Raw genomic sequence first — 23,674 nt, 5'->3', positions numbered from 1 at the left:
TCCATCCCAGCCTTAAGTACAACTACTGTCAGCATATTTCCTCTGCTGGCCCAGCTCATTATAGCTGCAGCTTTATGAAATTTGACACTGTGAATAGTGAAAGTTTTTTTGCATGAGCCTCGAGTTCAATTGGAACAGTGGGATATAACGGATTTCTCCTGAAAGGGTACAGACACCTGGTGGTTATGGGTTTGGACAGCAGACATGTCATATTGACGGTTTCCCCCCACTTCAGCAGCACCCCAAGCTCCAGCTTTTGTGGATTTCTTTTTTTTTTTTTTAACACTCTGAAATTGTCAATCGAGTCAGTGGCCTGGACAAGCTCTTTCTTTGTGGCGCTGGGGCTTTAAAATGGTGCCAACCAAGCAGCATGGACGAAGGATTTTAAAAAGGCACAATGAGCTGGGGAAAAAAAAAAACCTAGCTACCTGGGAAACAAAACCAGGGGCAGGCGAGAAAATGTTGAAGAAAGAGAAAAGGGGGGCGGGGGGCTGGGGGGGGACCCTCACTCCCCTCTATTCCCCAGCCAATTCTGAATCCTCAGAGTAAGCGGCAGGCATTTCTAGTCTTGAGAGGAGTGACAGAGAAAAAGGCGGGGACAAAAAAAAGAGAGAAAGAAAGTGAGAGCCCGTCTGAAAGAGGGGGAGAACAAGAGAGAAGAGAGTGGCAAGGGGGAGGGATGGAGGGAGAGCAACTTGAATCATTGTCATCAGCTCCGTCACATTGAATAGGCCTAATGAATGCAAGTGAGTGTCGAGGAGCCCTGGCCAGCTCTATCAAGGCAGGTAATACCGCCCAGATTTAATTGGGAGCAGGTATTGCAAGGGGCTGTATTACTTTAATTGGGTAGGGGTTCTCTAAATGGAAAAGACAAAGTATAATGGCCAAATTGTGGTGCACAATAGCACTTAGCCCGGGATTGTATGCAGTCGCTAATCTGCCCTGGAATGAGGCAATTCTGAACAATTTTCTCAGTGAAACCAGCTGCAGAAAGCTTGTCCCCCTTTTTTTTTCTTCTCCCTTGGGAAAGTGTAAGATTGAAACAGAAAATACCTTTACCCGGGCAATCATCTGCCACGTGTGGAAAGCGGATACAGCAGTGAGTGGTGGAAAGGAAAAAGAGAGAGGAGAATCTTTGTAGCAGGGAGAATGGAAGGCAAAAGGAGATAAAGCGGGGCTCAAAGTGGGGCCTGTCACGGTCGCCAACGAGAGAATAAAGTGATGACATTTACAGTGACAGATGAGACTGCAAGGGAGAACTGCCCACTATTTAGAGGAAGGAATCTGATATTTAACAGACATGGCCTCTGATAATTAACAGTGGACATGTATTTAGTGGTGGGCCTTGTCATTATTAATGACAAACTGAGATCCTGATATCTGCACCATCTTAATGAAGTACAGCCAGCCATGCCAGTATCGGGATGCACGACGGATGTTTGTTAGGCTTGTAACAAAGTTCCATTTCATTCTATTGTCTTCTAACTAGTTTTAATTCGAATGCACTCCTAAGTTTATCTGAAAGGAGTTGAAGAAAAACATCCCAGTCACAGGAAAAAACGCTGCAACTATAACCCCTGCACTTGCTGTGGACAGGAAGTGCTTAGCAGCACGCTGCCACATTATCCCAGCATGCACTGTGCCAGCGCGCTCAGTCTTGTGTATCTTATCGCCAAGGGAAATGGAGGGAAGAGGAGCAAGCAGCAGAGAAGTTGAAGCCATGTTCCCATCAAAAGAAGTCTTTTTATTTTATTTTTTTTATTTTGCTCTCCTACTCTCACTTTCTGCTGGGAATGGAGGAAGGCAGGGGTGCCAAGTTGTACAGTAATTGTGCTGGTGAAGTGAGAATGATTGCTTTTTATTGTCCATTGTCCCCACAGGTTAGTGCGAGGAAGGTATTGTGTATCCTCATGGTGAAGAGGGAGAGGGGGGGAGGAGGGGGCAAAGCCTCCAGTGGCGAGGGCCTCTCCTTTAGCCCAGGTGGGTTTCGCATTTAGCCTGAAAGCCGGCTGAGATGAGAGATAGCGGCTGGACGCTGCGCTTAAAAAGGATACCCTGCTGGGTTTGTCGCCGCTGTGCAATCCAGAACACTCCTTCCATTAAAGGCACATATGCTTACCTTCACAAAGACTCAAAGTTTCTGAGTACGACAGCGCCACTCTCTTCATTTTGTCGTCAAGAAGTCCAATGACTATATCCCGTATTCTGCATTGTGACGAGGAAAAAAAAAAAAACCAACAGCACTATTGTCCCAAGGAAGCAAACCTTGGCATATTGTTTGAAGGCTAAATTGCTCCCTGCAAAATGCACCCTCTGCTTTATTGCAGGTGTCTCTCCCATTAAAATGTGTGGGTATTGTGTATGGATTACAATAGCTAAGAGGAACCCAGGGACAGCTTAACCGTTCAGAGAAAGTGAGATGGAGAGTCTATAAAAAGCATAGAGTGGCTGGAGTTTTTTGTCAGGAGACGCGTACTCTCTTCCCCACCTGGTGAGGAGAGGAGAGTTTTTTTTTTTAGGGAAGAACTCACTGTCATGAATATTACATGTGAAGGAGGAAGTAGCCAACTCCAGAATAGAACATTCCTGTATATTAGATTACAGTAAAGGGATTCCTTAGAGGGAAACTCTTGATTAACTTGTACCAAGTGTGTCTGGCAATTAGTTACACTCTGCAGCGGGTAATCCATTGGTATCAGAATGACTTAGTAATGATATGTAATTAAAAGATGAATGAATATGCTACTCACATGTAATACAAATTGGATCTAGAGCGCACTTTGAAAATATGCTGGACTTATTTTTATTGGATTAATACCACAATGTATCAAATTCTTAATTTCACCTGTCAGCCTAAACAGTCTGGTCTTTGTCTAACAACTTGAAACAACCTCAAGCCATTTTCAGTGATGACGGGTTTCCCCCCCCCCCTTCATTACACTGATCAGGAAATGGATTTTCTCATCACTTGCATCACTATAGACAGAGCTACTGAAGTTCTGTTTACTGGTGTGATTATCTCAAATCGTGCTTTTTCTGCAGCTTTACAGATCCACTGACGCCAAAACAAAATGTGGGGAAATAGGCGCAGAGCTCTTACATTCTCACACTTAAACAACGGAGTTATTTGGAATAGGTTGTTTGCCACTGACTCCCAAAACTATATGTATGAGCACACGTTGCGGAACCAGTCACAGTTGACACTTGGTTAACGTGAATTGAAACAAAACGACTTGGTTAGGTTTAGGAAAACATCATGGTTTGGGTTTGTTTGTTCCCCAACTTAATTTACGTACCTAAGTACCAGGTCACATGGGACATGAACAGCGGTCTCCCGGGTGAAAGGCCTGTGTTACGCCTGACTTCCTCCTTTGCTCTCGTCATAATTATTTCTGTATATGTCCACTGCAGGTCGCTGCATACCAAACGTAAAAATGGGTCGTAATAAGCTGTTTGCACACACAACCTTTATGCCTGTTTTTGAGGGCGAGGATGGTCTGGAAATATATGTTAAATGTTAAAATGTTTTGCAACGTAAGTGAGGTTTCTTAAAGAGTTTTGTTACCTAATCACCAGCGGTAGCTTGTTCATTTGCCATCTGTGAAAGACTTAATTTAGATGACCACTGGCTAACCAAAAATAGTTAGCTCTACCAATGTGAGCTGTCTAAACCTGCATGTTTTCGGGGTCTAAGCCCTCGAATGCATCACCATTACAGAGCATTAGAGCTCCAGGACTATGACAGAGCCATAGTAGCAGAAACGTTGCTACATAGTGAAGCAATGGATTATATTGTTGTATGGTATGATGCGGGAAAAGGCATATGACTCCATTTATGTATCTTAATGTGTATGTGCATGTGAACGCAGATGTGGGGAAGAATCTGTGCGATGTATCGTTCCCTCTCGCTTGACTTCTTGGGTTTCAAAACACTTTTTCACAAGTCTCTCTCTCACCATCCACATCACACATGTCATTCTAGCACATAGTACTTTCAGTGACTTCTTTACAAATCAGGTATTTGTCACTTTTAATGAACATTACTTCACACCCGGAACGAGGACAATCTGCCGTACAGATGTACGTTATTCCAGCGCTGCTGCAGCTTGTGTTGGACCGAAAGATTCACGGAGGTGTTATTTTGTTGGAGCAGGATATATTTTTAACACATCAGATTATCAAAAAGCTGAAGATGTAAGAGGAGTGGATGGAAGGAAAACAGTCACTGTATCAGATTCATTGGGTGGAAATGTAATTAACTGCAAATGAACTGGCGCCTGATACTTCAAAATGCAACCAAAGCAGCACTTTGAAATGATTACTTTGTTATCTGCTCTTTTAAAAAATTGCCATCTTTTCTGCTGATTATCCATTAAAACAACTATTTATTCAATTCATCTTTAAAAAGACAAAACATTTTCCTTTCAATACACATATTTTTAACCGATATCAACATCTGATTGAAGCAACAGAAAAACATGTCAACAACATAACAGACCTCGATTGTCCTACTTTATGGCTCCTTTCTCCAATTAAGGATACATTATTTCACTCTATTATTTTTGGCATCACAGATTCGGGTGAACAGTTTTAACCACACTAGTGAAATGACTAACAAGCAATGGATGGAATACCATAGCATTCGGAAGAGATATTTTTTAGGATTAATCCTAATATCTGTATTGACACCCCCTGGCCTTTTTAGCACCACTATAACCTTGAAATTTTAGCTTTTTAGTGACCTGTAGTGATGGTTTGCCATAGAATTTTGTACACATATTATGTTCAGTCAAACTTTGGACCTCAACCTCTATCCATCTCTCAATTTGTTTTTCTTTATGAGAATTGTAGCTGTATAGAGCAACTAGTATGGCACTGGACCCAATTCTTCCAATTAAGGATAAATTATTGCACTGTACATTTTTTTTTTTTATGTGGGTGAACTTTCCAAGCAAACTGTAAAAACCTTGTCCAGAGCCACAACAGTGTGCACTGATGCTCAAAGCCCGCTCTGTGTTGGGCACGGGGAGTTACCTCTTTTGAAACCACAGGCGGAATATAAACACTGGGCATCCATCCATCAGTGTAAAAGCAGATGAATCGCTCTGATTCTGTTAAAGGGTTTTTAGGGGTAGGAGGTGGCGAGAGCCGGGCCTTAGATTGTATGATAAAGTATGGCAGGCAGATTAAAACAAATAGGGCCAAATGAGCAATCAGTCCTCGCTTCCCCCTTTAAGTCCCTCACAACAGAAGTACCATTGCGCTGAGAGTGTATGCAGACACTATAGTCTGGTTGTGAGGTAATGCAAGCTTGTTTTGGGGTAGGGGGTACTGTGGTGGGCAGTGTCAGGGGGTGCTGCAAGTGTAATTTGTTCTGTCTGGTGGAGATATGTTGTGTTGATGAGGATGGGGGGCCTTTTGTACACTTGCTCCCAGTACGATTCCAGTCTAGGGTTGCAGGGCCCCTGGTGACGGTAACATAGCCACATCCCTCTGCAACGTGAGCCGACAGAGGCCTCTGTGCAAGATGCATAGATATAAAACACACACACACACACACACACACACACACACACACACACACACACACACACACAACCCTGGAAAACAATGTTTCCTTTACTCACAGTTTAACATTTTCACTCAAGTCGGGGAGGTATTTTTCCTCATCCCTTCGTCTCTGCAACTTGGGCTATTTTCTCAAACAGCGTCTCTGCAGACGCCCGCCCCCCCCCCCGACCTGGTTGTCAGTTATTTCATGGTGACAGGGAGAGTTAGGCCGACATGTGTTAGCGCCAAACCCTCCCTGCAGTGGAGTCTGGCGGGGCTGCAGCTGATGAGAACAGACAGCCAGGTAGATCCAGAGGCGCGATAGAAGTCAATGGAGGATTTCTAGGCTTCTCGAAGGGTTTCATCAGTGGAGGATTTCTGGGTCCCTCACAGTGTTACATCACTCCCACCGCAGTGATATACAGTTATAGAGTGTGTGCCTGTGTAGAGGAATGAGTCCTGAAAATGTGAACGGTATCCCTATTAAATGTTCAGTTTCTGTGTTGTTTTAGATGGATCGTCATGATTTACAATTATTTGAAGCTTTCATTTACAATGTCTACCATTGTCACTCAGTTCTCTTTTATATTGTTCCATTTTTCTTAGCACACAAATTACTAACAGCAATAGCAGTGCAGACACACATCCTTAGCTTAAACACTAACTAACTGACTTTTCTTGGCCACTGTCACATGTCCAATCTGATAATTCCCTATTAGCATACACATCCAGCAGAGGATGGAGCAACGTAAGCGTTCATTTGGAGTCATGATTGCATCCACCTGTTTTTGGTCTCAACCAGCTCATGAGGAAAATATATGAGTTCTAACCACTAAATGCTAATTAGCTGGTGGCTAACTTTGTCTGTTTGGTGCTGGACATGAAGTGTACAGTGGATTGTAAAGTTGGTACGGGGAATGTGTTAGAAAAATAAAGTACATCCAGAGAAATTAGCACCATTAGCATGCTATTTAGTCTTGTTGTCCAATTTTTACTTTAATTGTTGCTCTGTTTTGGTGTCCATCAACTGTTGCTGCTCTTTAGCTGCTAAATGCTGACGAATAGTCCTCTACCTAAATATTTATAGTGTTGTTTTTTTAGCTCCTTTTTTTTATGAAAGAGGATTAGGGCAGCATGTGAAAATTTAAAGTTTAAAGTCAAAATTATGAGAATGAAGTCAGAATTCAGACTTTAATCTCAGAATGATGCTATATTAAGAATTATTACAGCACTCTGTTATATTTTTACCCCTTTTAACTGCTGTCTTGATATTTAAATCTTTCTTGTTTTCATTTGATTGTATTTTTGTTTGATATTCCACTTTACTCAGATCTCACTTGTAAATGAGATCTTGATCTCAATGTAAGCAGGGGGCGCAGTTTGAACGTCTCTCGGAGCCGTGTGCTGCCAGAGATCAGGGGGGGAGCTACGACATCGCGCGCTATTTTCCCGGGAGTGGCTGCTGTTAGTTTCTGACCGATTGCACAACAGCCCAAGTGTGCGACCGGAGCTGGTGATCCGTTAGTTAGGTAAGAAACTGTTGGGATCTTGTTGGGATTAGTGATTTGCTGCTCTGTTGGTGTCTAATGTAGCTAGGTAGCACCACGGACACACTGGGTTCCCTCTGCAAGCTGAAGCATAACGTTAGCTATGGGTACGGTTAGCACACAGATCCTACTGCGTTGTGGAAGAAGTAGGCTAATCACATGTTTTAGTATACCACAGTGTAGAAGTACTCTATTACAAGTCAAATCCCTTCATTCAGAAACTTCAGTAATCATACACAATTATTAGCATCAAAATATAGCCTACTTAAGGTACCAAAAGTGATGCATTAAAGTGTGTAAGAGCCAATTAGTGCCCTTGGTATAAATAGGAACCAATCTTTGGTTCCTCGGGTGCAACCCGGAAGCACATACAGTTTTTGACCACACACACACCTACACCACAACACTACACAGGCATACATACAAGCAGTGATTAGTCTGGAAACCCAACTAAGATCTCATGGAAATAAATAGAACCAAAGGTTGTTGTTTTTCCAAATTTTATTGAGCCACAGATTATTTTTTTCAGTAATAATCTAAATCTGAAAAATAACTACAGCGGTCAGATAAATGTAGTGGAGTACAAAGTACAATATTGGCTTCTAGGTATTCGTACATGGAAATACTCAAGTACCTTAGACAAGTACAGTCCTTGATTAAATGTACTTAGTTACTTTCCTCCACTGGATTTGCAGAGGATACTGGATTTCTTTTTATTTGAACAGTAACCTGTTTCTTTTGTAAACTGAAAACCATTTCCTTCAGTGGAAGCCAAGCTGTTCATTTCCTTTTATGTCACAAATGAGAAGCATACACCTGGTAAGACAATAACAGGTTTCCCACAGCCAAAGGAAACCTGGAAAAATCACGGAATTTCACAAACTCCTAATCCCGGCCTGGAAAAAATCTCATGCAAAAGTTGCGTCCATGAAAATGTGTGCGAGCTCTGCAATAAAGACCCCACAAAATAGCAAACTAACTGAAATAATGATCACATTTCCAAACTACGTAACTTTCCCATCAGCGGCGGTAGTTGGCTCCACTTCCCTACAAAAGCGGACATTGTGCATTTTCCTTGTGAAGCAGTTTATTTACTCCCCCTCTGCCCCTCTTCTCTCCCTGCGAGGAATGGAATGATCCTGCCCGCCGAGAATAATCAGACTCATGTTTGTATACATTTCAGCGAGCGTGCCTGTGCTGTGCATGTTTCATAGCTCGTTGCTTTTCCTTCCTCTTGTTGTTATATGAGTCACTGCTGTTCTGGGGTGCAGACATATGTCTGGTGTGTTGCAAAGTGGGCACATTTGGGAACGCTTGTGACTGGTGCTGGTTCAAAACCTGTTGAGATGGACTGGCGAAGCTTGCAGGTGTAAACTCACAGCAAGGCTTCACTGAGAAAAGTTCAATTTGACTTTCCCTGGATAAATAAAGGTTAAAAAGTAGGTGTGTGTGTGTGTGTGTGTGTGTGTGTGTGTGTGTGTGTGTGTGTGTGTGTGTGTGTGAAGGAGGGGAGGGGGCAGGGGTCGTAGCCAGCAGCAAGGTTAATGCAGAGATCCTTTCGCACACAGCCGCCCTGCTTTTGCTTTGTCTTTCTGTCTCAAAGAGGTCAATATAAAGACACACACACACACACACACACACACACACACACACACACTGTAAGTTCAAAGCTGAATCTGTTATTTGAAGTGGAGGCCATATTGTAGCCTTCCTTAGGCTGGACATTCAGTTTTTCTACAATAGACTGCAGCCTCTGTTACTTCAAAACTTCCACTGATCAGATGTACTGTCCATTTAGTCCCATCTATGTAATAGTAAAAGAAAACACTCGCCACCATGGCAGCGCTTTAATGCTGAACAAATTAATAAATGCATTGCATCTGGTTTTCAGTGTCCGTATCTTGTTTTGCATTACCGTGCGACTCCATGACAGCTGATCAAAACTTCCTTTAAGCATTTCAACCGCAAGTTACAGTAAGTGGCAAAAAACACCATACACTTATTGTCTCATCAACATGCGGCATGTGTCATGAAGTTATAGACAGGATAGATGTTTTGTCTAATGGCGTACAACAGGAGATCCTTCAGGAAATGATTCCCATCATCCCTTCTTGTCGTTGTTAACAGCGCTGTTTGTTGTGAAGTCCGCGCGCTGGCTCGGAGATGACACGGCCGCTGATTGTCCCTGTGATTTGTGATATCATCGCTCACTATGTCTCATCCTGCACCCTCTCTGTTTGTGGGTGTATGTCGGGGATGTGTGTGTGTGTGTGTGTGTATGTGAGAGATGGCGTGCTTCGAGAGAAAACTCAAAACACAGCTGTTGTTTCCTCGCACGTCTGGATCCAATTAGTTGTTTGCTTGTGCATTTTCTCTTATTTCTGTGGGTATCGGGACAGATGATGAGTGGCCACAGAGACTTGGGAAATGGTAGAAGTTATCATAACTGTATCACAACATCAGCGTGTTTGAAATCCCTGTTCTGCCACTGTATAAACTGCTGTACAAAGAGATGCAGCATGGTTTGCATTTCAGCTTTTTTGCCTTTTTAATTTAATGAATAATATAGATATAGACATGGAATGCAGGCAGGAAAAGATAGTGAGGTTGATGACATGATGCAACAAAGGTCCCCAGCCAGTCGCTGTTGCGATTTGTGCGTCTGGTTTGAATTATAGTTTGGTAACCGATTGTCCACTTAGAGCAAATATTCACTCTGTCACCAAGCTTCAAGCCTATTTGGCTGGGCCACTTTCTTTTCTGACCGTACACTTCCTACACTTACACAGTCCTTTAGTATGAAAAGTTAAATGTGACCTTTTTTCTCTCTTCTCTTACCTCGTTGCTTGTCTTTGGTTTCAGTGGTCGTCATGTCCATCCTGGGCTGCATGGGACGTCTGCGTGGGAAAACCCCAGCTAAAGAAGGTAGAAATCTATAAAACATGTCACCTACAAACAGGAGATAAGATAAGATAAAATGTTGTCTGTTCACGCAGAACTTTTTTTATTGCATCGTCTGCTCCGACATATACTCCTAAGCCATGACAAACACACACACACACACTCACACACACACACACACACACACACACACACACACACACACACACACACACACACACACAGAGATGCACATACTGGACGTGAATACACATACACACACACACGCACACACATGCAATACATAGCATACACTTAGGTATAAACCAACATTCTTTGCTGCTTAACAGATAATAGGGTGTTATTTCCATGAGGATTGGTGACATGTGGACTACACACACACACACACACACACACACACACACACACACACACACACACACACACACACACACACACACACACCAAATCCATGGGCGCAGTCCTGAGTATGGGGAGTATGTGTGTGTGTATGTGTGTGAATTCTCCTGAGTTATACTTAACACACAAACAAAACATATGTTTTTTTTTTTCCCCATTTCTTGTGAGTTATTTCATTAAACACCAGAAGTCTGAACACGTGATTCTCCAGAGTGTGTGTAACTTGTTGACAGCAGTATTTGAATGCCTCCCTGATGTTCTTGGCCCCGCGTTTGTCCTAATGAATTAGACAGGGTGCTAACGAGAACCACCAAAGGGGAGACGGGAGCAGCTGACAGTTAGCAGTTCTCTGCGGTGACACCGGTCACCTGAAAACGGGACGTCAGTTTTTACACCTGATGATGATCTCCGTCAGAACCACCCACATGTACTGTATATTGTGAGGAACTTATTTTTCTTTGCCGGATGCAGATTTTGTATCTGTTTGTATCCTGATATTGTTCTTCACACTCACGTCTTTGGTGTGAAGTTCTACTGCAATTATTTTTAACTTGTTTGCTCCGAACATGTTGTCACGCTGATGTTTTTATGGCATATGTTTTTTGCTCCATGACAAAGAAAAAAAAAACTCACTTAACCTCAGAACAGATACTTGAGGCCCCGTAGGCGAACAGAAAACAGCTATTAGGGGTGATTAAATAGAGCATCTCTTGTTGAAGGGTCTAATCTTTTACCCAGACCAAGTTGCTCCTTCAGTATGGGGTGGTTAGAAGATATGTACCAAGGTCATGTTGATCTAAAATATGAAAAAAAATAGAGAAACAACAAGTGGAATAAGAAAATAAACTGCCGTGACGCAATGCTTTAGCAACCTTGGCCTTTACGCGTCTTGTTTACACACTGCTTTTAGTGTGATTTGTGTCCTTTATGGATGTTCTTTTCAAGGAGATCAATTCCCCCACAAAGCCCTTTATTTAGCCATTCGGCTGGATTATGAAAAATGTATTAATTAAAATAAGAGCCTTCTGGATGGCATCACGTCACTTAAACAGATCAAAATAGAATATTTATTGGTGACGCTCGCACGGAGCGCCGGAGATAAAGTTGATCTGACGTAACCTTGGTTGCCGGCACAAACTCAAGCAGCTAAAGTTTGTGAGTTATGATCCAAGTCTTGATAGCACCGTCATCAATCAGTGAAAGGACAGCTTTGCCTGTTGTCCCTGGCTGGATAGCTAGCTTTGCCGGGGGGGGGGGGAGGGATGATGACGTATTGGCATCAGGGTGACCTCTCGGCACGGACTAACACTGGTGTTTTCAGTGTCCGCAGTTGTGTATTTGATGTGTGACAACCACAAGCTGGGGAAAAAAAGGTGTTTTTTTATATATACTACTTCAAGCTGCAATCTTTAAAGGTGCAGTAGGTAAGACTTATCAAACTAACTTTCTGTCAGATTTGCTGAAACTGACCCTATGTTCCAGTAGAACTACATGAAGCAGGTCATTTAAAAAACTATCCAGCTCCTCTGGCTCCACCTACAGCCTGTAGTGCGATTTGCAAAAATCCACAACTCCCTGTTCAGATGCACCAATGGAGGGGGTCTACTAACTGCATGTCAATCACTGCTCATGCACACGCATTCATTCTCCCTTGTGGGGGGAGGGGCTTAGGAGACTGTTTTGGGCTTTAGCAGAAAGGGGGGAGGGACTGAGAAATTGTCGATGTTCAAATTTTTTGGCTAAGTCCTTCATAATCCTACCTACAGCACCTTTAAGGTGTGGACAAAAATCATCTTTCCCGTCTGTTTGATTTCCAACTTAAGACTTCAGCATGAGATTGAGTATTTTGATTAGGGATAGACCGATTATCGGCCCTGGCTGATTATCGGGCCGTTTTTGGCAGTTTGCAGATTATCTGTATCAGCGTTTTATTTGCCTGATAACCGATAAAGTTAATGAATTAAAAGTGGTAAGGTGTTACTGGGGATTATGTTGAAAGTTTTTAATGTATTAAAGAATTGTTTAAAAGCATATAAAAAAAAGTTTTGTGTTCCAAAATCTTAAGTTTGACTGAAAGATATTGGTTTCTTTAACTACTAATAATCGGTATCGGCATTGGCCTTGAAAAACCAGCATCGGTCGATCTCTAATTTTTTTATGTATAAAAAAGAATTCAGTCCACCCCGAACACACACTTGACTGTACACAGCATAAGCAGCGTCTCCTGAAAACAAGTCGACTTCGAGCGTCTGCAAGCCCTCGTCTCAGCTCCAATGATTGATTAACGTAACAATTAAAAATTCCTAGCTGAGATTGTTTTGATTAATATTCCCTTCTTGTCTTGAGGTTCCAAACCACCCATGATGACATGGAAATAAACACACACACACACACACACACACACACACACACACACACACACACACACACACTGGAGCACTGGCAGAATTCTCAGAGAGACGAACAACATCTACAGTACCCAGGATCTTTGGCGAGAGAGAGAGAGAGAGAGAGAGAGAGAGAGAGAGAGAGAGAGAGAGAGAGAGAGAGAGAGAGAACTCCCATATTTCTGCGGCTGATTGACAAGGCTGACATATGGAATAGTTCACCTATTCCCCAGTGACAGGAAGATGGGGGAGAGCGCAGGGAGAGGCGGGTAAACTTGCCTGCGAGGCTGAGCACAATTTTTTTTTTCTTTTAGATTCAGTGCTACTGATCAAAAGGATTTGTATCTCCCCTACTAAATTTAGCACCAGTGGCAATTAGTGGCGGAGTCACACAGCCACTCCAGGAGCAGCTGACAAATGGTACCTTAACAAGTCGGAGATGTACGCCACAGTTTGATGGATTTGTGTGTGTACAGCTGAGGGGAACTTACTGGAGTGGTGTGTGTGTGTGTGTGTGTGTGTGTGTGTGTGTGTGTGTGTGTGTGTGCGTGCGTGTGGAAACATGCTGATCAGCTTCAGCTTGTGTTGGTTAGTGAGCTTCAGACAAGCCGTGCATCCACGCTTGCAGCTGCGTTTTATTTGTATATAAGTTTTGATAAATGCTCGGCCATTTAGGTAATTTATCAGGAAAATATGCCAAACATGCCGTTCAAATTTCTAATATGTGAGAATTTTCGCTGGAAATCTCTGGGAAATTGGGAGGGCCATTGTCAGCTACTTAATGGCAGGAACACTTGCAAGTTGACCATGAGGATTTTGATCTTTTTTAAGCATAATGTCCCAGGAAATACATGCTTATAGACAAACAAATAGGGCTGTGTATCCTATTTTTCAGCACCTACTACGTCATTTTTCCTGCAGGTCTCTACGACGTTTAACGTTAGACAGTCAATCACAGACATTATTACACATGATGAAATTGGGCATTGAAGTATTGAATTTGGTTCCCAGCCCTACATATAAATCCATGATTCATGACTCTCAACTGCACCAAGGCAATGTTGATTCAAAAAACAACAGTGTATTTGCAGCATGAAAAAAAGAGAGAACCTGAGCATGTGCACTCACCTTCATCATCACTAGGACAACATCATAATTACAACAAACGATGTTACTGTCAAAACACGCAGCTCCGATCTGGTCACTTTAAAAAATGTGGACAGAAGCAGAAGGAAAGCCAGACACACTGAGAGACAGCCGGCTGAATCAGACGACCATATTGCTAACAGAGAGGATAGAATGACATCATGGCTCATTTGAGTCACTTCCCAGTTAATGCAGAGACGCAGTGACATCAACAAAGCAGCATTTGCTGTAAATTACCCAAACAGAAACCCAGGAACACTGCAGTTATTTATTTCTATCATCTCTCTGGTGAAATATTTGTATATAATTTTAAAAATGATATATTTATTGAAAGTATCGGTAGGGCTAGGTACTGAATTCCATACTTTTTATGCACTGACCGAATTGCCTTCTTAGTATTGAGTATCGAAGAATGCCTCTTCATTCAATACCAAATTTCAATCCCTAAGGAGCAAATCTCATCAGCGTCAGCGAGCCAATAAGCATGCGGCATTCTTCTACCAAGACCTAATAATGTTTGTGATTGGCTGTCTAATGTTACACGTCGTAGAGGCATGCAGGACACACAATACGTTACTCTCAGAGACAGGGAGATGAAAAATAAATAAGATTTGTGCCGTAATGTTGTAATTTATTGTTGTTAAAATGGATTTTTATAAAATTGGTATTGAAAAAAAAGTATCGCTCAGGAACCGGTGTCAAAGTCCCGGTATTTGTACCGGTATCAAAAATCTTGAAACGATACCCAGCCCTAACTATCGGTCCTCTATTAATTACCTGCAGCTACACCTTTTGAAGAATTGTTCAGTGTTGTTGCTGCATGAAGTGAAGTCGATGAACTGCCCTTACATCATCCTCACCTACCCAGGAGAGTCTGTTGTCTGTTAGATGCGCGCGCACACAAACACACACACACACACACACACACACACACACACACACACACACACACACACACACACACACACACACACACACACACACAGTCAAACACTCTTCACATGGCTAGCCAACCTCCTGAGAGAGAAGGCAGCTAACCGTCTCAGTAGAGGAAATGAGCTATCTGCTCCACTTCTCTGAGACACACACACACACACACACACACACACACACATGCAGTTCCCCCTGACATTTTTAGAATCTGTACTCCTTGCAGATCTTCTGTTTGTTTGTATCTGTGCGTGGATACATGCATTCACAGCTGTTTTTTTTTAAATCTGTGTGTGTGTGTGTGTGTGTGTGTGTGTGTGTGTGTGCACCCCAGTGAGTGAGTTTGACCTTAAGCTTCTCCTCCCTCTTTACAGTGCCAGCTCCTGTGTACGTTTCCTGGGCCTCCAAGATATGAGAGGGGAAAATATGTGCCGACAGCCCATCACAGTTCACGGCTCTTTGTTTATCCATTAATAATTGAGCATAGCTGAAGACAATATAAGGTGTGTGCTTGTGAGAGTGTGCGTGTTTAACTGGGATGGAGAAGCTAACCGGCAGCTTTTCTCTCTGAAGTGTATCCATAAGACAGAGGGAGGCAGCATGCACGTGTGTTATTGCTGTTTGCCATAAGATAAAGTGAAATAATTTAGGATTTTAAATCAAAAAATATAAGTTTAGTATAAGTTTGATTTGAAATGACTAGCTTACCTCTCTGGTCATTTAAACTTGACTTTGTTAGCATAATTTATAATAATTTATACTGTTTATTGATCCCCAGTGGGGAAATTACAATGCATGTTAGCTTGTGTGTCACACTATTTAGCAAATGAGTGAATTTGGTTTTCAGTCAGAAAAAAACATAGTTTAAAGCGGTCATAAGTATTTTTTGTGGCCGCTTGGGGGCAGCAAAACATGCCATTAACACAACACTGACATATTATCTCCGTATAAAGTTGATATCGCTAACGTGTTAGCGGTTTTTACACTGTTGTAAATAGTTATTCCAGAGCCAAGTCTCAAATACACTGGACCCTACACTTCCCATAATGCAACGAGGTATTGTTCTTTTCTTTGTCTCCAAGTCAAACCCAAGCTATTGCTGATGACATCACTATGACATCATTAGGGTTATTTTTTCAGACTTGACAAAGCTCCTCCAGAGCCACAGAAGGCATTATTATTCAGGCTGAGCGGTAGCCTTCTCTTAATGATGAGTAAACTCATCTTCACGTGTAAAATCTCTGTCCCTTTAATACCATATTCCCATAATGCCATACCTCTGAGATGTTAGATGTCAGGACAGGAAGTTAGCAATCCTTTTTAAAGCATTTGTTTGTAGACATTGCCTTTTATTGCAAGACTTTTTGAAGGAGAGCACAAACTAAATTGCAAACCATTTGGGAAACAATTAAGAAGTGTTTGTCTTCCTTTCTTCAGGACTATTTTCCACCCGTGTCCCCACCTCAACTCAGATGAACCGACTACACGAGGACAGTAACATGTTTCCGGGGTGCTGACATCAATATGTGGCAGGAAAAAAAGTGAGTCCAAGCCTGAGTTGATTTACTATTTTAAGGTGCCATCTAAAGCAGGGTTTGTCTTTACCTCTCACTCCCTCCTCTAATTATGTGGGAACTTTTAGACATTTTTCCCCACAGAGCGCTCGCCGCCCAGAACAAAGTCAAAACTGTTTCCCCCTCGGAGGCGGCCCTTAAGTGAGAGTCTCCTGACGTCTCCTCTGGGGGCTTTCAGCACAAAATAAGTCGTACAAGCAGGAGCCTGTGACGGGAAGTGAATTTACAAAAAAAGTAAGGGACACACAGAAAGGACAGTAATGAGAGAGTGATTGCTGTTTTCTCTGTTGATTGCTCGGGATGCCATCACTCCATATGTTGCGTATGATGGGAAAGTCAAATTAAAAATGTAGGCTAGTGATCAGAAGACACTGTAACACTGGGCGTTAAATCCCTCCGGTGCTAAAAGCGAACCATTTGGCTGTCCCATGCATTGTTATATGCATACTGTAATCCTCTCACTTCATATCTGTGAGAACTCCTGAACATATATTCTTGTATTGAAATTTCCATAAATAAATCGTACATAAAAAAACAAACATGTAATGCTTCCATCTGGTTGGCGGTTTAGTTTGGTAACGTATAAAAGCAAAAGGAGTAGGTAGGAGAAAGTGAGAGCTGTATAGGTCTTTAAAGTACGCGCACATGGCTATTTCCTGGAAGCAGTATCAATAGAAAAGACACATCTTTGGCAAGCACTAGATTGAGCGACAGGTACACACAGAGCTGACTGACATCCACTGTCACTTGGCAGTATGGGCACATAAAGAGACGTTGTATCTGAAATCTGAGTCTGATAATCATACAAGTAGTGTGGGTGCTGTGGTAACTCTTCTAGAATCAGTCTTCACTTCATCACGCTGTGGTGTGTATCATTTTTGCTTTGTTTACTGTGAGGCAGCAAGCAGTAAGGTATAAGGAGTCACAAAAACTAGCAAACAGTTTACAAAGAAAAATGAGCTCATTTAAGAGGTCAATAAACAGAACGTAAATAGAGCTCTTAACGCAACAAACTCAACGTACAACTGACCTAACCAGGGTTTCCGCGGAAGTATTGTGTTCAAGGTCTTCAATAATTTCAAACGGGTCTTAATTATCCTACGTCCACGTAACGCTGCCTCTAATGCTCATTGAAATGTTTTTGTTTAATTCTGTGGTGTTGTACTTCTTTTCTTTCACTCATCCAAATATTATTTGCTGTATATGTACAGATTATTATTACTCCGTCATTTCGTTGTACTTTTATGTCGGGATATAGTTCTTAAATTTGAGATATGTCTTCTCTTGTTTAGTGGGAGTGTCTCTCGTTCATTGGCTGTGTCCCAGGTGATACCCAATCAGCAGATACGTTTCTGTAAACTCGTGGTTTAAAAAGGCAGAGCGCTTGCGCACACAACAGTGCGTTCAACGCACCCCATTTCAGTTCAAAAAATAAACGTGTTGCTACGTTTTGTCGGTCACTGAACGTGGCCCAGGTTTTGACACAGTGGAAACTTACAATAAAATATTACTAATTAAACTAAAATCAAAAACATAACACTTGATCCAAAAAATTTTACCTTACATTACACATAAACCAAAACAAAAATACTTAGAATGTAAATCAAGTGACAAGATATCTAAAGAAAGAAGGACGCTCCCCCATGACGTGACGAGTAGTGGAAGTGTCCAATTTGGCTTGGGCCCTGTAAAGCAGCTCTTGCTCCAGGTGCCAACCTTTTGCCCCGCAGACCACATGGAGCCGTTCCACAGAGTGGAACCTTCAACACTGGTGAGCTCAAAAGAAATCAAGTTCATAAGAAAGAAACAAGACAATCCAAAAGTAACCTGATGTGTGCGCTGCAAAAGATACCCTGGTACCATCAACTAAATAAAGCATATTTGTTAGTGAAACAAACACTACGTTTCCTGTAAATTCTTAAATGAATGTTTGAAACAAAAGCCTGTATGTACAGTGTGTCTGAGAAATCATATGAGCCAGTCTTAACCCTTGTGTTGACTTCGGGTCAAATCTAGCCGTTTTCAGAAAATATGGGATGTAGAAATAAGCGCTGAAAATGTGTAGAAGAAATATTTTACAATTTAAAACGTAACATTTAGTTGCGGCTAGAGTTTGGAGCTCCCCCATGAATCCTGCGTTGTTGGTTCTGACCAATTAGCGCACCTGTGGTATATAGGGAAAGCCATGCCTGGGCTAGCTTTTGCTAGCCATGTAAATAGACAAAATAAGGTCTTAAAAGTCTTACCTTTTGTTCACAAAAGGTCTAACATTTGTGTTGTCCTTTCATAAGATTAAATAGCTCCATTGTTTCGTCACAAAGTATGTATGTATTGAATAGTACAATAACATGTCTTATGTTCAAGTACTTGGTAAACAATTTTTTTCTGATATTCTAATATATCCTACATACTTTTGCAAGTATGTTCATGAAGTTGGTATTAAATTAAATTCTTTTAGATTATTTTTTGGGGTTTTTCCCTTTTCTTATATAGTGACAGTGGATAGACATGAAAGGAGGAGAGAGATGGGGGATGACACGCAGGAAAGGGCAGCAGGTCGAACCAACGCCGCGGCAGTACTCAGCCAACATGGGGCAAACGCTCTTCCTGGGTGAGCTAGAGGCTGCCCCCGTATTAAATTTAATTCTTAATGGTATTAAAAAGGTCCCAAAAAAAAAAAGTCTTAAATTGAACTTGTGGAAATCAAGGTACCCCCAGTACCTTGGATAATGTAAGAAGAAAAGAACAATATCTTGTTCATGCGTTATGGGAAGTGTAGGGTCCAGTGTATTTGAGACTTGGCTCTGGAACAATGTTTAGCTTCAGCATGAGGCCAGAAAAGGCAGATTTATCCTGATCTTAGGGCTGTAAAGTAACTCTCCTCTCTTTTTACAGCTACTGTTGATTTACTATGATCTGCTACCATGGCGCTGCTGCTGAGTGTGTCAACAAATGTGTCTGTGTGTAAGTATCCGGTGCTGTCGGTAAGATGCACAAAGACAGTAAAAGGATGTATAGGTGCAAAAATAATGCACTCTTTCATCTGAAATGTGTTTCTAAAAGTCTTATCTGTGCCTTTTCCTTAACTAACATGCTTATGTTTATTATAATGCAATGTCATTATGTCTGTTTTTTTTATTTTTGTTCTGCCTGGTCTGTGTACATTCCCCCATCACTCTCTTTCTCTCTGGCAGCTTCTCCAGCTGTCTCCTCATGTCCATCACGCGTCTATAGAAGTCCACCTTCCTGCTCACCCATCAACGTGCCAACAGACAGCCATGGATGGCACTCCCTTTGATATGGTAAAGCAATATTGTACTTCATCTATCTTTTTATCTGCCCATTTGTGAAAGAGATGCCATTAGTGGAGTATTGTTGTGCTCCTACAGCGGGGGGAAAATAAAATAATTCTCCAAAAGGATAGTCAGTGTCCGCCTGCGTCCTGCAACGCCTCATTAGTGCACTGCCTTTTCGAACAAACGTATCAACAATGTTCTGAGCTAATAAGCTTTTATATTCCCAGGCTATATGATGTAGAAAGAGGCAGAGCTGAAGGTCACGGGTGCGTTTGAACGCATCAAGTGGCTCCGTGAGGGAATGATTAATCTGGAATTATTGCTGCGCTTCGCTCTAGAGAGTTGGCTATTGATGTGTGTGGATGAAATGGCTTCCTCAAGAGGGGAGATTTATGGAGCTTCGGAGGTGTCGCGTCTTCGCTTTTGTCAGCTGGACACGGGCTCTTCTCTCTGCAGCGCACATGCAACTTTTTTTTTGTGCATACATTGTGACTTCTACATATATAGAATGGATTACAATATATGTATACCTGGTTTATACTCTGTTTTACAATCACTTTAAAGCTATTTATTTATTCATATGATTTTAGTGTGGAAATGTCGCAGTCAAGATGTACTTTAAAGGAACACTCCACCCTAAAATACAAGAATTATTAGTAAGACCACAGCGAATATTGGCATTTCCGGTAGGACTGCACAATATATCGTCATTGCAATATCAATTGGCGCAATAAACGCATCGCGAAAGCCTGCGAGAGATATATATATATATATATATATATATATATATATATAAAAATTCAATTGAGTGTTCAATTTGTTAAAGAAAATTTTTTGGTAAATTATTTCCTTTCTTTCCTTTGTTTTAAATTCAACAATCAATTTGTTGTATTTTAGCCGAATACTGAAAGAAGCAGAAATGCATAACTGAGTACACTTATCTGTATATACATTACATTATACATATACCCTATATCTGTTTATTGCAAGTAATATTGTTATCGCATACCGCATATTTTCCTCTTATTGTGCAGCCCTAATTTCTGGGTCCATTTTGCTGTTGTACCTTTCATGTTTCTCGGCTTAACTACCCACATGTAGACCAGTGACATTGCATTAAGCAGACAATGTCACTTTAAGACACTTACAATGCAGTAGTTTTTCATTCATCAAAACATCATTGGGATTAGATCAAATTTCCCTTAGCTTTAAAGAGCGAGGACGCCTTTCAAAACCCACGGTGTCCACTGATGTTTAACAATCATGGAGGCATTAATCCATCATAGAGGAGCAGCAGTTACCGCTCTCTCCGTCAGCTGTCCATAATTAAATTCCGCTACAACACATGTTGCATATTTGACAGAAGTGCAGCAACATCACTATTACTCTCTCCCTGCCTACGCATTTAACCCCCCCCCCCAAGCTAAATGCAACAAGTTTATGTCCCCTCTCTGGAAGTTGTTGAAAGGCACACTGGAAAATTTAGGAAATCGTTAACTGACGTTGAAGTAGATATTTCACCAGGATGGGGGGAAATCGGGCACAGAAAATGCAATTTGCTTTACAAAGTAACTCTTGGAATGCGTTCAACACACCCACAGATTAGTGATATTTCATACTGAGAGCATTTTCTATGTTTTCAGTTACTGTATTTGGTTTGAATACGTTCCTGTAACCTTACCTAATCGCCCCAAAATCTAAGTGTCTAAATGCATGAACCCATGTGGATACACGCAGAAGCACACGTAAACAAACATACATACAGCATCCTGCTCCAGCCCTCCTGATCATTGAACAGCATTAAAATGCAATAACGAGCGAGGTAACAAACTAATTATCCCAATTAGCTCGCTGTTCATGCACGCGAGCGCGACTGTATTTGTTATCATCCTACTATTCCGAAAGGCGTCCTCTGGGGACTACAGGCTGCTCGTGCACACAGTCGTGACCACTTTCCTGCACAGCATCTGGCCACGCACGATGGGACGCACGAGGCTTTATTCTGTCTTTATAGTTTTGAGATTTTTACCTCAGTGTTTGCATCTCTGCTATCAGGAGCTCTGTTTTCTTGAAGATGTGCCGGTTTTCAGGCATTCCCTTTTGTTGATTTCAGTGTTCCTAGTGGGATTGTGGGAGTCAGAGTACTGTCAGGTCTAATTGCCGTGTGGTGTTTGGTAGAGAGATGGGGCCTGATTAGGGAGGAGGTGAGGGAAAACATCATGTCCCCACTCTCTTCTCTCACTGTCTCACCCATTTTCTGTCTTTCCAGCTCCCCCACCCCTCCCACCCCCTTTTTCTCCCCTCTCTCTCTGACTCTCTACATGACTACACAGAATGATGGCAGTCCTGCATGGCTCATTAACTGGCAGAGAGAGACGGACAGACACAAAAGGATGGCAGAAGAGAGAAGGGATGTAGAGAGGGCAGCTCACAGACTTCTCAAACACAGGTTACCACGGCGCTCGCCTGGCGTCTGCCGACTACATCAAAGCCGTTAGATGCCAGGCGAGGGGCAACGCGGGCTGCCAAATGAGTTTGGAATATAGAGGGATCAGGAAGAGTAGGTAGTGGGAGGAAGTACTTGCACGGACTAAATTAATTTTATATATTTCATTTCTCTGATTTCCTTTCTAAATCTTTGTCTGTTTCACCCGCCTCTGCTTTTAACTTTTTGAAATGGATGTCAGCGCTCGCACTGTAATTATCCCGTCCAGCAGTCATGATTATAGTCGGTGTAACATTTTAGCAGTCATGAAGTCTGAGCGACTGAAGGTTTTTGTTGTACAGAATACAAAATATACCTAAAATTTTTATACCAAATTGCTTTTAAAGTATTGAGTATTGAAAAATGCCCCGTCATTCAATACCCAAATTTTAATACCTAAGGAGTAAATCTTATCAGCGTCAGTGAGCCAATCTACCAAGATCTAATAATGTCTGTGATTGGCTGTCTAACGTTACATGTCATAGAGACACACAAGAGAAACTGTACAGAGACGGGGCTTATGTAGTAGGAGCTGAAAAAGAAATACAAAGATTTATGCCATAATGTCAATTATTTTTTGTTTCATAACATTGGTATCGAAAGGAACCCTTATCGAAGTCCAAGTATTGATACATTTTTGAAAGATACCCAGCCCTAATGACTTTGAGCCCGTCCCAGTCTATCCTGTGATGGATTTTGGTCTAATATTGACTTATTTTGTTGGTAAGGCAATTTAAACCATGCATGGAGGTAATGAATCTCTGACAAAGCATGGACGACTGCAGACCAGAAACCAATGTAGCTTTTCAGCAAACGAATGATGAGAGAAGCCTTCATCCAAACTATTTTTCCAAACATCTAGTCAAAATTGTAAAACCCTCAAGAAGGAACTCTATGCAGCCGATGCTACGCTGTCTTGTTCTATTAGTATTGAATGATCCATATTGAAAGGCTACTGGTAGTTGTTTAATAGGCTTCAAGGTAAGGATGCATTGGAGAGACGAGGCAGCTCTCTGTTTGCTGCTTTGTAAACCTCTTCCTAGATGAGAAGAGGCAAGAAAAACCCACAAAGATGGTATCAGCACGCTTCCGAAATAATCATCACAAGATCTTTTCCTCTTGAGTCACGGGGTGAAGGATAACGAGAGACAGACAGAGATGGAGAAGAGAGGGAAGATGGGATGGTTGCAAGAGGAATAAAAAGAAGGGAGAAAGAGCAAGGCCTCACAGACCAAGGGTGAAAGTCTAAATCTTTCATCCTCTCTCTGGGTTCAGAAGGAGAGGAGAGTTGTAGGTTGGATTATCGGTGCTAAGCCGCAGTACGAGCTGAACTATACCTCCTCTCCTATGTCCTAGACACAGGCAGGCTGTCTACCTGACTCACTGTCAGACAGAAGAACCTGCAATCATGACTCACTGGCCTCTGAATGGAGGTATTGTGGACCCGAGGGTCATCTCA

The 23,674-nt window shown here is 41.9% G+C and overlaps 1 protein-coding gene across 9 annotated transcripts in view; it reads left to right on the top strand.

Moving 5' to 3' along the window:
* The first annotated feature begins 6,982 nt into the window (after positions 1-6,982).
* pou3f3b (POU class 3 homeobox 3b) overlaps positions 6,983-23,674 on the top strand; it is a 168,275-nt gene continuing 151,583 nt past the window's right edge. For 3 of the 9 annotated variants that reach the window (XR_003691781.1, XR_003691777.1, XR_003691782.1), the window contains exons 1-3: positions 17,901-18,205; positions 19,330-19,398; positions 19,629-19,736. The gene's annotated coding sequence lies outside the window, so the exon portion shown is untranslated. Of the gene's footprint in view, positions 7,080-9,959; positions 10,023-15,234; positions 15,364-16,297; positions 16,402-16,502; positions 16,663-17,900; positions 18,206-19,329; positions 19,399-19,628; positions 19,737-23,674 lie in introns of those variants that run through there. The other 6 variants (XR_003691780.1, XR_003691779.1, XR_003691784.1 and 3 more) reach the window with 5 other exon arrangements.

This window comes from Perca flavescens, chromosome 24, assembly GCF_004354835.1.
Source record: "Perca flavescens isolate YP-PL-M2 chromosome 24, PFLA_1.0, whole genome shotgun sequence".
NCBI lineage: Eukaryota > Metazoa > Chordata > Actinopteri > Perciformes > Percidae > Perca > Perca flavescens.
The sequence above is the reverse complement of the archived record's forward strand: the minus strand, read 5'-3'. Positions and strand labels throughout refer to the sequence as shown.